Raw genomic sequence first — 16,677 nt, 5'->3', positions numbered from 1 at the left:
AATGAAGATTCAGTTGATAGTAAATTTGTTTTATGGGATGCTTTGAAAGCTTATTTATGGGGACAAATTATTAGTTATACTGGTAAAATTAAAAAAAAAACAACATATGGTTGAGACTAGTGAATTGGATAGAGATTTTGGAAAAGGATTTGCAGTGAGACTCTATGGAAGTTAAGAAAGCTCATTTAGTTAATTTGCAATTAAGGTATAACTCGTTACAAACGTATAAGTTTGAGAAATTATTGCAGAGAACTAAAAAGCGATATTATGAGTTGGGTGAGAGAGTTTTAGCAGTTAAAAACAGCAAGCTTCTAGAACAATAAATGCTATTAGACATGATTCAACGATTATATATAAACCTCAGGAAATTAATGATGTGTTTTGTACATTTTATGAGAAATTGAATACTTCTGAAGAATTGGAAGATGAAGTTAAGACTGACTTTTTTTTGTCTGATTTACTTTTACCTTCTTTGAAGGATACAGATATTAAGGACTTAGATGCTTTTTTTGTACTGTTACAGAAGTGAATGAAGCGCTTCGATCTATGCCTGGTGGGAAATCTCCAGGGGATGATGGTTTTACTTCTGAATTTTATAAAGAATTTCAAGATTCATTAATTCCTTTACTGATGGATATATTGAAACAGGTGACGGAGACTGGTTCTTTCCTGGATTTCTTTTCTAAAGTATTTCGACAATATTGCCTCATGGTTGCATTGTCTATGGGCATAAGAATTCTGATTAGATTGTAAGCAGAAGAGAAAGAGGTGCTGTTTTAATTAACTAGAAATGGGTGTTCCATTGTTCAAGTGTGGTTTAACAAGTATCAAAACAAAAGATTGCCTTGTCAGTTTCCAAAGTGAATCTCTTAAGTGGCCTCATGCTTTGAATTGGTAGTCTGCAAGTATTCTCTTGGTAAATTCGTTCAGTGCTCATTTTGGTTTTTTTTAATGTCAGTTCTGAAAGATCAAAATTTAAATCATCTCACAGTTTTAGTAATGATGTGTGAGATCTGCAATCAGGAAATTTCATATTTGAACTGCTGTAACTCTTGGGTACACAGTGTGTCTGTTCTTAACTAATTACAAAGCTCTTGCTTGACCTCCAATCTGATTCCCTGCAGCAACCATACCACACTGTGCTACTCTTACGGTCCTGAGGATTACCCCCCAATCTGATGCTCTACAGTGGTGGTTTTCAAATGTTTTCTTTCCACTCACGCACCACCCTACACCATAGGTGCTCTGTGATTAGTCAGGGATTGCTTAAGGTGGTATGTGAGTGAGGGGGAAAAAAAGGTTGAGAACCACTCCTTCAGATCCAATTATTAGTAACATTTTTTGCTTGAGAAAAATTTTCTTTGGCCCATTTCCTTTGGAGTTATGAAACTGCATGATTTCATGCTTTTCCCAATTAATTTTATATCCCGACACTTCACCGTACTGCTCCAACCTTTTCTTTCCACTCATGTACCTGACTAATCACAGAGCACCTATGGCCTAGGGATTACTTAAAGTGGTATGTGACTGGAAAGAAGAAGTTTGAAAACCACTCCTCTACAGCAACCACACCAAACTGTGATGCAGCCAGACAGGATGCTCTTGTAGAAAGTTGACAGGATGGAGGCCAATAGTCTTGCCCAGCTCCTCAGTCTTTTCAGGAAGTGCAGTCATTATTGAGCCTTCCTGACAAGTGAGGAGATGTTATGTAAAAAGTATGATTTTAAAAAAATATTCCTGAGATACAAAGTGTTCTGTTATGACTCTTGTATTTGGTTTCTATTGTCTTATGGTTGCCATTGACAGTCAAAGAATCATGTGTCTGGAAGAAAGGAATGCAAAGCAGATATTGTGAGGTAATTGAACACCTTTGAAGAAAAGGGATCATTTTAAAAAGCAAGTTTCTTCCTGACTAAAACACATTCTTGCTTGTAAGACAATCTGTGGACAGTGCAACCATGGTGAAGAATACACGATACCTCGTGTTCACTTGACCTCCATTTGAAAGGCACAGAATGTATCCTTCGACCCATAAGCAAAAAATCAGATTTGATAAGTAACATTAAAAAGAACAACCTTCCTTCTCTTTTGATGCCTTGTGCTATCACTGAGTGCTTAGTTCAACTACTCTTTGCAGATGATGCCGCTTTAGTTGCCCATTCAGAGCCAGCTCTTCAGCGCTTGACGTCCTGCTTTGCGGAAACTGCCAAAATGTTTGGCCTGGAAGTCAGCCTGAAGAAAACTGAGGTCCTCCATCAGCCAGCTCCCCACCATGACTACCAGCCCCCCCACATCTCCATCGGGCACACAAAACTCAAAACGGTCAACCAGTTTACCTATCTCGGCTGCACCATTTCATCAGATGCAAGGATCGACAATGAGATAGACAACAGACTCGCCAAGGCAAATAGCGCCTTTGGAAGACTACACAAAAGAGTCTGGAAAAACAACCAACTGAAAAACCTCACAAAGATAAGCGTATACAGAGCCGTTGTCATACCCACACTCCTGTTCGGCTCCGAATCATGGGTCCTCTACCGGCACCACCTACGGCTCCTAGAACGCTTCCACCAGCGTTGTCTCCGCTCCATCCTCAACATCCATTGGAGCGCTCACACCCCTAACGTCGAGGTACTCGAGATGGCAGAGGTCGACAGCATCGAGTCCACGCTGCTGAAGATCCAGCTGCGCTGGATGGGTCACGTCTCCAGAATGGAGGACCATCGCCTTCCCAAGATCGTATTATATGGCGAGCTCTCCACTGGCCACCGTGACAGAGGTGCACCAAAGAAAAGGTACAAGGACTGCCTAAAGAAATCTCTTGGTGCCTGCCACATTGACCACCGCCAGTGGGCTGATAACGCCTCAAACCGTGCATCTTGGCGCCTCACAGTTTGGCGGGCAGCAGCCTCCTTTGAAGAAGACCGCAGAGCCCACCTCACTGACAAAAGGCAAAGGAGGAAAAACCCAACACCCAACCCCAACCAACCAATTTTCCATTGCAACCGCTGCAATCGTGTCTGCCTGTCCCGCATCGGACTGGTCAGCCACAAACGAGCCTGCAGCTGACGTGGACTTTTTACCCCCTCCATAAATCTTCGTCCGCGAAGCCAAGCCAAAGAAGCCAAAGAAAGAGTTCAAAACAAAAAAAAAATCAACACACATCAATAATTCTCAACATCTTTTGATCATGGTGATTCACTCTTATCCTAAGTAACCACGTGGAGTTGAGTTTACCTCAGTGGGCGTAGAGTGTAGTATGAAATTAGTGTGCTGGGGAACGAGTTGCCACACTTGCTGCCAAAGCTGTCAGTCAAAAAGTCTTCAAAAAAATCTCCTCCGCCTCTTTGCAGGCCTTCCCATGTTCTGGAGACAAATTCAATGCAGCTGATAACGAGGGTTCACTGTTGAGAGCACACCAATAAATTTATGACTCATTTAGGAGGAAACTTGGGTGAAAACATTCCTCTGCTCTGGACACAAATTAAAGTACCTGCCTCATACCAGCAGGCATAAACAGCAACGCTTCAAAACAAACCTTACTCGATTGAGGCCTCATTTGACTAACTCAGATTAGTCCTATTGCACTTGGATGAGACAAATGAGGATAAGACCAAAGATTTAATTTAATACAATACTCAAGAAGTATCCTAGCTTTTTTAAAAAAAATATTCAGTCTTATTTCAGCACAAAGCAATACTGCAAAGCTAAAAATTGCTTATTCAATTGCTTGTCAACCTGCAGCAATGACCAGCCAGTGACCTGTTACAGCAGGAGGTGAAAGAGACTGCAAATTAGGCAAGATTAGATCCTTATTCTCTAAATTAATTACTTCTTTCCTCGAGGTGAACTTCAGCTTTGATCGTGTGAAGCAAAAAAGAAATGAAGCACCAGTTGCATTTACACTGAGACAGTGACCTTGGGCAGCCGCAGTTCTTCACCATAATAACATATATATAAAACATAACAATTACAGCACGGAAACAGGCCATTCGGCCCTTCTAGTCCGCACCGAACCAAACACTCCTCTCTAGTCCCACCTCCCTGCACAATGCCCATAACCCTCCACCTTCTTCTCATCCATATACCTGTCCAGCTTTTTCTTAAATAATACAATTGACTCCGCCGCCACTATTTCTCCCGGAAGCTCATTCCACACCGCTACCACTCTCTGAGTAAAGAAGTTCCCCCTCATGTTACCTCTAAACCTCTGCCCCTTAACTCTTAACTCATGTCCTCTTGTTTCAATCTTTCCTACTCTTAACGGAAATAGTCTATCCACATCCTTTTCATAATCTTAAATACCTCTATCAAATCCCCTCTCAACCTTCTACGCTCCAAAGAATAAAGACCTAATCTGCCCAATCTCTCCCTGTACTCTAGATGCTTAAACCCAGGTAACATTCTGGTAAATCTTCTCTGCACTCTCTCCACTCTGTATATATCCTTCCTATAATTAGGCAACCAGAACTGCACACAGAACTCTAAATTAGGCCGCACCAACGCCTTATACAATCTCAACATCACCTCCCAACTCCTATATTCCATGCAATGATTGATAAAGGCCAGCATACTAAAAGCCTTCTTCACCACCCTATTCACATGAGTTTCTACCTTCAGGGAACGATGTACCGTTACTCCTAAATCCTTCTGCTCTTCCGTATTCATCAATGCTCTCCCATTTACTACGTATGTCCTGTTCTGATTCTTCTTACCAAAATGAAGCACCTCACACTTATCAGCATTAAATTCCATCTGCCATTTTTCAGCCCACTTTTCTAAGCAGCCCAAATCCCTCTGCAATCCTTGAAAACCTTCTTCATTATCCACTATTCCACCTATCTTAGTATCATCTGCATATTTACTAATCCAATTCACCACCCCATCATCTACATCATTAATGTATATAATGAACAACAATGAGCCCAATACAGATCCCTGAGGCACACCACTGGTCACCGGCCTCCAACCTGACAGACAATTATCCACTACCACTCTCTGGCCTCTCCCTTTCAGCCAATGTTCAATCCATTTGACTATCTCAAAATTTATACCTAAAGACTGCACCTTCCTAACTAACCTTCCATGTGATACCTTATCGAAGGCCTTACTGAAGTCCATATAGACAACATCCACCGCGCTACCCTCATCCACATTCCTAGTCACCTCTTCAAAAAATTCAACCAGATTGGTCAAACAGGACCTTCCGCCCACAAATCCGTGTTGAGTGCTCCTGATCAGGCCCTGTCTATCCAGATATTTATAAGTACTATCTCTAAGAACTTTCTCCATTAATTTACCTACCACAGACATCAAACTTACAGGCCGATAATTGCCAGGCTTCCTCCTTGAACCCTTTTTAAATAACGGAACCACATGCGCAATATGCCAATCCTCCGGCACTATCCCCATCTCTAATGACATTTGGAAAATTACCGTCAGAGCCTCTTCTATTTCCTCCGTTACTTCTCTCAATGTCCTGGGGAAGATCCCGTCTGGTCCCGGAGACTTAACCACCTTTATATTCCTCAAAAGCCCTAACACTACATCTTTCGTAATCACTATATTCTCCATATTTACCCAATTTGCTTTTTTTTATTTCACAAATCCCAATATCCTTCTCCTTGGTGAATACCGAAGAAAAGAAACTGTTCAATATCTCCCCCATTTCTCTAGGCTCCACACACAGTTTTCCGCTCTGATTCTCTAAGGGACAAATTTTGTCTCTCGCTTTCCTTTTACCATTAACATATTTGTAGAACCCTTTTGGATTAATTTTCACCCTGCTTGCTATAGTCTCCTCATATCTTCTTTTAGCTTTCCTAATTCCTCTCTTAAGATTCCTCTTACATTCAATGTATTTTTCAAACATCTCCTTAATTCCATGCTTCTTATACCTCATGTACGCCTCCCTTTTTCTTCGAACCAAGTTTCCAATATTCCTTGAAAACCACGGCTCTCTCAAACCTTTTGCCCCTCCTTTTAACCTAACAGGAACATCAAGCTTTTGCACTCTCAAAATCTGATCTTTAAAAGACTTCCATCTCTCTACTACATCCTGCCTATAAAACAAATTGTCCCAATGCACACCCTGTAAGTCCTTTCGCATCTCCTCAAATCTAGCTTTTCCCCAATCAAAAACCTCAACCCTTGGCCCTGACTTATCTCTTTCCATAATGACATTGAAGCTGATGGCATTATGATCACTGGACCCGAAGTGCTCGCCAACACTAACCTCCGTCACTTGACCCATCCCATTTGCCAACAGTAGATCTAACACTGCTCCTTCTCTGGTCGGCACCTCTACATATTGTTGTAAAAAACTATCTTGCACACATTTCACAAACTCTAACCCATCCAGCCTTTTCACAGAATGTGTTTCCCAATCTATATGTGGAAAATTAAAATCTCCCATAATTACAACCCTGTGCTTATCACAAATATCCACTATCTCCCTACAGATTTGCTCCTCTAGGTCTCGGTCCCCTCCGGGTGGTCTATAATACACCCCTACAAGTGTAACCTCTCCTTTCCCACTCCTCAGTTCCACCCAAATAGCCTCCGTGGACGAGCCCTCTAATCTATCCTGCCTCAGCACTGCTGTAATATTCTCCCTGACAAGCAATGCAACACCACCTCCTCTTGCCCCTCCGACTCTATCACACCTAAAGCAACGAAACCCAGGGATATTCAGCTGCCAATCACATCCCTCCTGCAACCATGTCTCACTAATCGCTACCACATCATACTTCCAAGTATCAATCCACACCTTCAGCTCATCCACCTTTTTTACAATACTCCTGGCATTAAAATATATGAATTTCAGAGATTTCCCAATTTTTAATCCCTGTTTTCCCTCATCTTTAATAACAACATTATTTCCTTTTCCTGCCAATTGCCCTTCATCTTCTTCCAGAGCATTTCCCTTCTCTATCACCTGCCCATCCATATTCAAATACTTACTACAAACTTTCTTTGTTTGCATTCTAACCTTCTCCTTACTGCTCTGTACTATTTTGCTCCCTCCCCCCAACCATTCTAGTTTAAAGGATCCTGAGTAGCCCTAGCAATCTTGAAACTTATTTGCTCTTGAAGATAAACACTGAAGCAATTTTTCTGGACTGTTGAATGTTGCTCCTATTAATGCATTACACATTTTTAAATTCTCTTATTTTTTTTTGCAGATGTTGCACTGAGATGTTTTGGAGTGAACGAAGTGAGTTTAAAGACACCGTAGATTAAGGCCCCTTATCTATTGAAGGGAGTGTGGTCTCATATATTTAAGAGTGTGGTAACAGGGCCTTGGTCAGTTTAGACGGACTGGGAAAAGGATTTCTTGTGAGTTTAGAAAACAATGTTGGAACAGGGCCACAGTCAGTTTAGAGAGGAGCATACAGGGCCAAACCATCATAATTTCCAATGAATCAGTTAGCTGATTAATGGAGTTTTGGTGGAATCAGTTGCAGGAGTGTGGGTTAAAGGAATAAAGATTGCAGGAAAGATCATGGGATCACATTTTCCTAGTTCCTGTACTCTGATCATACATAATGACACAACCGAAAATGCCATAAAAAGTTTTTAACATCACTTTTTAAAAAAATATGAAAATATAGAAAATCAACCTAATCAACCTATTATCAAAGAATGGAGGTTCAGTCAGTTAGTGGATTGGCAAGTCAAAGATTTAGATTAATAATCCTGGGAATTGAATTTAAATCTTTCTATATTTTAAGTTCAATTAAATAATACTCAATTTCAAAGCTAGTATCAGTAATGTTAAATTAGGGGAACAACACCTCATCTTCTACCTGGGCACCCTCCAACCGGATGGCATTAACATGGACTTCTCTGGGTTCCATTAAAACCACCCCTCCCCTCATCTTTGTTCTCCCTTTCTCCTTCCCTCTAGTTCTGTCTGTCTGTCTGTCTCTCTCCCCCCCCTCCCCTCTTGCTCCTTACACTCTTACAATCAAGTCTCACCTTCCCTCTTATCATATCCAATTAATGTTGTTTGTCCTCCCCCTCCCATTCTTCCACCTCTTTCTCTCTGTCTTTATTGCCTGCTTTTCTCTTATATCTTGAAGAAGGGCTCAGGCCTTCTTTACTTTCGAAGGATCCTTACTTTTGAAGGATTCTATGAGATTGGTGGAGTTCCTCCAGCATTTACTGTGTGTTTTTACTGCAACCGCAGCATCTGTAGATCTCCATCTGTGCCTGAATGAGGTGTTGCGACCACCAGCCAACTGCAGGGGGTGATATCTATACCTGCAGGAAGACCACCTAAGGGGCTGACTCCACCTGGCCGGCTGTCAATCAGCAGGCCTGAATAAACGACGTAAGGGGCTGACTCCATCTGGCAGTGGCTCGCATCATGTGTCCCATTTTCCCACTCATGGCGGTGAAAGGTAAAGACATTACCCAGAACAATGAGGCCAGAGGTGTTCCAGAAGGCCAAAGACGCTCTGGCCAACACTACCCTTCTGGTACACCCCAGGCCAGAGGCGCCAACCGCTCTCACAGTAGACACTCCCAGCACAACAGTACGGGGTGTACTGGAGCAATTCATCGAAGGATAATGGCGGCCTCTGGCCTTTTTTAGCAGGCACCTTTGGTCACCCAAATTCAAATACAGTGTCTTTGACCGGGAGCTATTGGTGTTGTACCTGGCAGTCAGGCATTTTCTGGAAAGTGGGCAATTCATGGTCTTCACGGACCTCGAAGTGTCTGACCCGTGGACGCCCAGGCAACAGCAAAACATCTCATATAAGTCTGAATTCACCATGGACATCTAACACATCGTGGGTAAGAGTAACATGGTGGCAGATACCCCATCCCACCCCGCAATTGAGCCCGTCCAGGCCCTGCCCTATTCCGCTCCAGCCAAGTCACAGCAGGAGGACCTGGAGATCCCGATATACTGAAGGGCAGTTTCTGACCTCAGGCTGAGAATGTTGCCATTGGTCCTGGCCACTAGATGCTCCTCTGCAGCGTTTCCACTGGCAAACCCCGCCCCATCATGCTGGCAGCGTGGAGGTGGCAGGTCTTCGACGCGGTGCACAACCTGGTGCACTCAGCCATCAAGATTTTGGTTTAAAATGCTGGCCATTAGGTACGTCTGGCATGGCCTCCAGAAACAGGTCAGTCAGTGGGCAGACGTCCAAGTTGCAGACATCCGTCAAGGGACCCCATCCCCCAGACTTATGAGCCAGCACTCCCTCCACTCCTCCCTCTCCTTTTGTACCTACCCCTGTGACTGCAGGAGATGCTCTTCTTGACCTCTCCCACCTCCCTCACCACCATTCAGGACACCAAGCATCCTTCCAAGTGAAGCAACACTTCACTTACAAATCTACAGGGGCCATCCACTGCATCCTGTCCTCCCGTTGTGGCCTCCTCTTCATTGGAGAGACTGGACGTAGACTGGGAGATTGCTTCGCTGAGCACCTTGGCTCTGTCTGCCTCAATAGCCTGGATCTCCCAGTGGCCACTTATTTTAATTCCCCACCCCATTCCTTTGCCAACATGTCTGTCCATGGTCTCACGCATCACCAGACTGATACCACCTGTAAATTGGTGGAACAACACCTCAGATTCACCATGTGGGCACCCTCCAACCAGATGGCAACAACATCAACTTCCCCATCTTGCCCTATGTCTCCTTTCCTCCAGCTTTTATCAACTTTCCCTCTGTCACCTTTCACAGAACCAAATCAATTCTCACCATTCCTCTTATTATTTTTTGTCTGATGGTCTGTCCTCTTTCCCCTCCCTTTCTTCCCTTTTATACATCCTTTGAACACAGTCACTTCTCTCTTTTTTTAAACTTGTACCTTGAGGAAGGGCTCAGGCCGAAACATGGGTTAGATACCTTTACCTCCTACGGACGCTACGAGACAGGCTGAGTTCACCCGACAATTCTGTGCAGTGACCACAATCCTAGTGTCTGCAGACCTGCGTACTTCGCACCACCCAGCCCATTGCCCTCTTCTCACTGCTACCATCAGGAAGGAGGTACAGGAGCCTGAAGGCAAGCACCTAAAGGTACAAAACCAGCTTCTTCCCCTCAGAGATATGAATGGACAATGAACCACAGACACTACATCGCCTTTTCTCTTCTTTTGTGCTAATTTATTTACTTTTAAAAATGTAATTAATCGCCATTTTTTGCACCTGTCAGGCTGGTGCCAAACACTAAATTTCATGGCACACGTTTATCAATGTGTCTGGACGGATTGAGGGGATTTGGGGTGAGTTGCAGAAACTTTCACAAGTTGCATTTACTCTCTCTAGTTGAGACCAGCAACTCTTTCAGCGCCCATGGATGCAGACCGGCTTCTGCTTAATTAGATGATCCCTGTCAAAAGTCCCCAAGTGAAACAAGTGTGCGTGAAATATTCAGCCATGTCTTTAGAAGGCAATTAGTTTTTTTCCTGTAATCACAGCAATGTTTATCTCCAGCAGTAGTGCAGGTAATGTTTGAACAAACTGTGCATGTTTTAAGGCTGCACCGTAATATGGAATTACAGCAACAATTAAAATTAGACACATGCCATTTAGCCGTACAAGAGTTGATGATTCCCAAGAAGCCAACCTTTCTGTTTCCTTTTATCCTGGGCTCCTTGCTGGTGACTTATCATCATAATAAAATCATGTGCAGTGCCTCAAGGAACCCAGCACCCCGCTGCTTTGAACGGTCTCGAGCATTATTGCAGCAGATGTTTTATTGCCAATTTTGTCTGACTGTACCAATTAAATGTTATGCCATTGTTCAGATATCCATATGTGTGCATATAAACTAGATTACCATCACTGATTGCCAGTGTATAAATAAAGAACACAAGATGATTACAACTCCAGTGTAAAATGAACAAGGGACGATGTTGAAATGACCGTTAGAGGGCACCCTAATCAAGTTATTGATAGAATTGCTGTCCTTGTACACAAAGCATTAGAAAATCACTGCATCTTGTTCAGCAGAGAGCAAACATTACAATTCCCAGATGAACCATTTTGTAAGAATTTAGCTACAAAGAGCCTGAAGCTTTCATTTCTATAAATTATGGAAAATAACTAATGTAATGTACTTTGTCGCCATAATTCAGTATAATTATTCAAGTAATTTCATCGGAGATAAACAAATTGCAGTAAAAGTCACTTATATGCAAATCTGCTGATATTTAAAATTTTCTGCCTTTAAGTCTGTCAAACACAATTGAGTTTATTAATGGGATAGCAAGTTAATTTTAAATTGCATGGTTAACAAAATTAAAATAAGATTTATTTTTGGATTAATGTTAATTAATGAGTCGTAGCTGAACTGACTTTATTTAGTCACCTCTATAACAGGTGATAATTCCTTTTGTATTTCCCCACAGAGGAAACAACAGTGGTGTGGACAGGGGAAAAAAAAACCCACGCAAATGGCATAAAAATACCTTGACATTTGGAAGAAGTACTGACAATGTGTGCTGCCTTTTCAAAACGAAAGTCAAAGAATTTTGATCCACAGGGATGTTTATGAATTCCACGAGTGCATGAACCTGCCCAGCCTCAGAACTTGCCTACAAAAAAAACCGTTCCTTATAAAGATTTCCAAAATGTTCTGCATGAAAAAGCATCGCAATTAAAAGTGTGAATAATTTCATTTCTCGTCATTTTTGTGGTGGTAGTTGTGGATTGCTTTGTCGTGAGTGTTACCAAGCCTCCCGATGTTGTTAGACAAGTGCAGAGGGTACCCATCACACTATTTTTTTTCCAAAAATAAACTTGATTCATAACAAATTATTTACAAAAAAGAAAACCAAAGTTTTTTCACGAATCCTTAGTGTCATATCCATCCATTTCATCAATGTACATCATAATATATGCATTCTAATGACACCATTGTCACCACTGTCGTGCCTTGTGTTACTCCCCACTCTGTTGTTTGAGGGGCTTCTCCTTGATCTCAGCCCCTCAATGCCCAATAATGGAAGGACTCTAGACTGCACCAAGTCTCAGTGCATTCCTCAGCTCATATTCCTTAAGCTTGGGATGTGCCAAACAGCAGCATTCCCTCACCGAGATCTCAGTGGGTTGAAACACCAGCAAGTTTCAGGCACCTTTCACTGAGATGTTGAACTTCCAGCATGTCTGGATGTCTGACTCTGGATGCAACCCTGGGACAATTTGTGATTCAGAGAGTCCTCTGTCACTCTGCTGCTGGGGATGAACTGTAACATAGTCTTAAAAACTCTGCAATCTACAAAGAGGTGGGTGACGGTCTCCACTCCACTGCAGCCATCTCAGGGACAACATGCGTTGTGGGTGATTTTTCTGTTGTACAGGAAGGATCTGACTGGGAGAGCTCTTCTAACCGCCAGCCAGGCCAAGTTCTGGTGCTTGTGCATTCTAGTACATTCTGCCAGATGACCTGCTCAGAGAACCACTTGACTGGGTCCATCGAGCCCTTGTCTCTCAGATTCTGCAGGAGGTTCCATGCTGACCACTTTCCGATGGCCTTGTGGTCAAAGGTGTTGGACTGGAAAAACTTTTCCATGAAAGATAGGTGGTGTGGCATAGTCTAGTTGAGTGGGCATTGCGTGACCACAGAGCCAGTCCCAACTTTGCAGCACTTGGGTCATGTAAAATCTCAGCAATTCATGGCACTTGGTGCCCTTGTACTTTGGTTCCAAAGTACATGAAGGTGGTCATCAGGATGAGGGTCATGTTAAGTACAGCCTTGCCCCTGTTGTCTGGCAACTTGTACATGGTGCCCTTCAGACCCTTTCTATCTTGGATCCCGATATGAGCTTGAAGACTGCTCTGGTGACTGCCAGGGCATAGCTGCGGGGGATGGGCCACATATGCTGCATGTACAGCAGAACCGAGAGATCTTGTACCTTCTTCCATGTTATTATGAAGGAGCGCCTTTCCCACAAACCCAATTTCTGGTGGGTCTTGCAATCCACTCCAACTAACTTTTGTTGCATGCCTTGGCCCCTCTGAATCAGTTCCCCAACACCTTCAGGTAATGAGATTTGACTGTGTGAAGCAGATGGTAGAATGGTCAGACCAGTTTCTGAAAGGCATTAATTAGCTCGCTCTTCTTCCAGATTACCCTGGCTCCCGATACAAACAAACTGGCTGCAGATGCTGATCGTGTGTCTGAACAGAAGATGATGATGTCCATATACAGGGAGGCTTTGACCTGAGTACCTCCACTGCCTGGCAACATCACTTTTCTTAAGCCCTCGTCCTTCCTGATGGGTTCAGTAAAGGGGTCGATGCACCACACAAATAAAACTGGAGAGAACAGGAAACCCTGCCTGACTCCAGACTTGATGGGGAGCTACTTGTTTCCCACCCATTGATTTTGCCTGCACTATGGCTGACTGTGTAGAGCAGTTTAATCCACTTTTGGATTCCATCACACTTCTGCCTTGTACCTCATATGTAGTGAAAGGCACTGAGATGTCCTGAGGCAAGTTATTCATGGAATACTCTGCTCTTGGAGTCGGAATACTTATATGATTGGACCAGGAGTGTTTCTGGTCAGTGGTGATCCCAGCCACTGAATGTTGTAGGGACTCTCAATGGAAATGATTATTTCCTGGCAGTTTTATTTGCGATCTCACTTACCTGAAAAGGTATACCTATTATGCTTTATTTGCCAAGGAGCTGCACATGAAAACAAACATTGTGTCATCGTCAGTAAATGTCTTCATTTCTGACCTAATGAAAAAAGTCATTGCTAAGGCAGCTGAGTCTGGTTGAAGTGAAATATATGGCTGCCAATAACAAAGGTTCTCCTTTGATTGAGGAATGACTCAAGCTGTTGGAATGCTTCCAGTTTGCTGCCTATTTAATTTTACTGGGTGTGATAGTACAGATTCTATCACCAATGTGTATATGTACAGATGTACAGATGGTAGTGTAGGATAACTGTGATTGGCTGAGAGTGTAGCCACACCTACTGGCAGGTCTTAAAGGATTGCTCCTAGTCAGACCAGGTCATTCTGGACTGGTCGACCTACTTGTGATATGCTCCAGTCTTTTAGTTAATAAAAGCCTTGGTTTGGATCAACAAGTCTTTGGTTCTTTCGACGCGCATTACACTGGGATTACTTGATGCTGTTAAAGAAAGCTTTTGTGATGTCAAGGGAAAGCACTCTCACCTTGCATTTGGAATTCAGCTCCTTGCTCCATGATTAGTGTACAAGAGTAAAGAGGTGTTGATGAGACTCTATGGGGCACTGGTGAAACCTCATTTAGAGTTTTGGGTCCCCTATCTTAGAAATGATGTGGTGTTGTTGGAGAGGGTGCAGAAGAGATTTACTAGGATGGTTCCCGGAATGCAAGAGGCTAACATATGAGGAGCGTTTGGCAGCTCTTGGGTTGTATTCATTGGAGTAGAGGAGAATGAGAGGGGATCTCATGAGAGGCTTTTCATATTTTGAAAGGTTTAGATAGGGTGGATGCGGTTAAGATGTTTCCCTTGGTGGGTGAATCAAGGTAAGGGGTCATAGTCTGAAAATTAGAGTCCATCCATATAAAACAGAGATTAGAAAGAACTTCTTTAGCTAGAGGGTCGTGGATCTGTGGAACTCACTGCCACATACAGCAGTGGAAGCCAGATCACTGGGAGTATTTAAACAAGAAATAGACAAGTATCTCATTGGTGAGGACATCAAGGGATATGGGGAAAAGGCCGGAAATTGGAACTAGCGCAAAGTAGCTTAGAATGGATTTACGGAACAGACTCGATGGGCCTAGTGGCCTGATTCTATTCCTTTGACTTGTGATTAGACCAAAGCTGTAATTTATTCTTGTTAATGATACAGCACAGTAGAAAGCGCCTCTGGCCTGTGAAACGTGTGCTGTGCATTGACACCCAATTCAAGATTCAAGCTTCCTTCATTGTCATGTACAGAACACGACATTGCCTTCTATCTGCCACAAGACAGACAAAGAGTTGCCATTAGTGTCACCCAGTGCCCCTTCAACCTACCAACCCCATTCAATTTTAGAAAGTGGGAGGAAACTGGAACACCAATGGGAAAACTCACAGAGGTCATGGGGAGAATGACACAATTCCTCACGGACAGGGGCACATTTGAATTTGGGTCACTGGTGTTGTAATAGCATTACCATGCTGTGCTTGGAGAAATCCAATATCAGCACTGAGACCCAATTACTGGTAGTCAGTACACGTGATCACACCATCTCAATACTTTCCAACTCCTTTCTGATGATTAAGGTGTGCTGAGCACTGATTAGCTGGACTGGATTTGCCCTGCTTTTATCGTGAGTTCATATCTTGCTTAGCAGCTGTCAGGGGCATGACGATGATGTAACTGTACCAGGCCTCTTGTCTAGAGGCACACTGCACTGAGTCTTGCAGCAGGGTCCCATTGGTTTTGATGGGATTCACAGCACTTCAGAGCTGATAATGCTTGTGCCATGGAGTAAGCTGCAATGCTCCTGACCCATGGTGATGAAAATGGAAACTCTCCATAGGGCGCTGAGGTGACGATTGGGGGGTGGGAGGAAGAGATAAAGAGTGAACTAAAGAGGATCTTTGAAGTCCGTTCTGAAGACTGAATTAGATCAAGGCTGAAGGGACACTTGAAGTTCATAGAATTAGGAGAGACGTCATTAGGGTAGACAGTGAGAGGCAAACAGCAGAGACTTCAGATGTTTAAAAATTGGAGCCACACACAAAATGCTGGAGGAACTCAATGGGCCAGGCAGCATCCATGGAGCACAAGCTGGAAGGTGAAGATAGTCCTTCCCTCCCCACCCCCACCTCCCTGACCTTTTTTTTTGTGCTTCTTGCTCACTTACTATTCCTGATGAAGTGTTTCAGCCCAAAATGTTGACTGTCTGTCTCCTTCCCCGTATGCTGGCTTGACCCTGGTGTTTGCTATTCCCACCCCCCACTTCGGGAAAAAGGCACTGGCTGTCCACCTTATCAATTCATCTCAAAATCTCATCGACCTCTATGCTCTTTGCTCCAATGAGAAAAGTCCCAGCTCAGCTCATCTCATAAGGCTTATTTTCCAATCCAGGGAACATCCTGGTAAATCTTCTCTGCACCCTCTCCATAGTTTCCACATCCTTTCTGTAATGAGGTGGCCGGAACTGAAAACAATATGTGGCCTCAAGTTGCAACATGACCTCTCAACTCTTGAACTCAATCCCCCTATTAATGAATACCAGCTTCCCCTTGGCCTTCTTAACTATCCTTTCCTCCTACCCCTCAAAACGTATCGGTGTAACTGGGTAGCACAGGCTCGAGGACCAAAAGGGCCGGTTACCATCTGTTTGTCTAAATTTTAAAAATGTAGGAAAAGTGTCAAGCACTAGAGGGCATGTATTTAAGGTGTAAGGGAAAAGTTCAAAGGAGGTGTGTGGGGCAAGTTTTGTTTTTACACAGAGGTGGGTGGAGGCAGATCTGATAGGAGTGAGACTTCTAGATAGACATGCCGACAAGGAGTGTTATGGATCATGTGCAGGCAGAGGGATTAATTTGGCATAGCATTCAGCACAGTCATTATGGGCTGAAGGGCCTCCTGTGTCTTTACTGTTCTATCTAACGAATAGGGTTGACAATATCAGTCAAACCCAAGACAGAGTTGTCTCAGCATCTGATGTGCTGCACTTTACTTGCATCAGAGGTAATTTTTTAAAACTCCA

The 16,677-nt window shown here is 43.3% G+C and overlaps 1 long non-coding RNA gene across 1 annotated transcript; it reads left to right on the top strand.

Annotated features, from left to right (window-relative positions):
* The first annotated feature begins 538 nt into the window (after positions 1 to 538).
* On the top strand, positions 539 to 11,575 carry LOC138753791 (uncharacterized). The gene is made up of 3 exons (XR_011351436.1): positions 539 to 648; positions 7,185 to 7,216; positions 11,376 to 11,575. It is a non-coding gene; the product is annotated as an uncharacterized lncRNA (long non-coding RNA).
* The last annotated feature ends 5,102 nt before the right edge of the window (positions 11,576 to 16,677 follow it).

Source organism: Narcine bancroftii, chromosome 1, assembly GCF_036971445.1.
Source record: "Narcine bancroftii isolate sNarBan1 chromosome 1, sNarBan1.hap1, whole genome shotgun sequence".
Lineage (NCBI taxonomy): Eukaryota > Metazoa > Chordata > Chondrichthyes > Torpediniformes > Narcinidae > Narcine > Narcine bancroftii.
The sequence above is the reverse complement of the archived record's forward strand: the minus strand, read 5'-3'. Positions and strand labels throughout refer to the sequence as shown.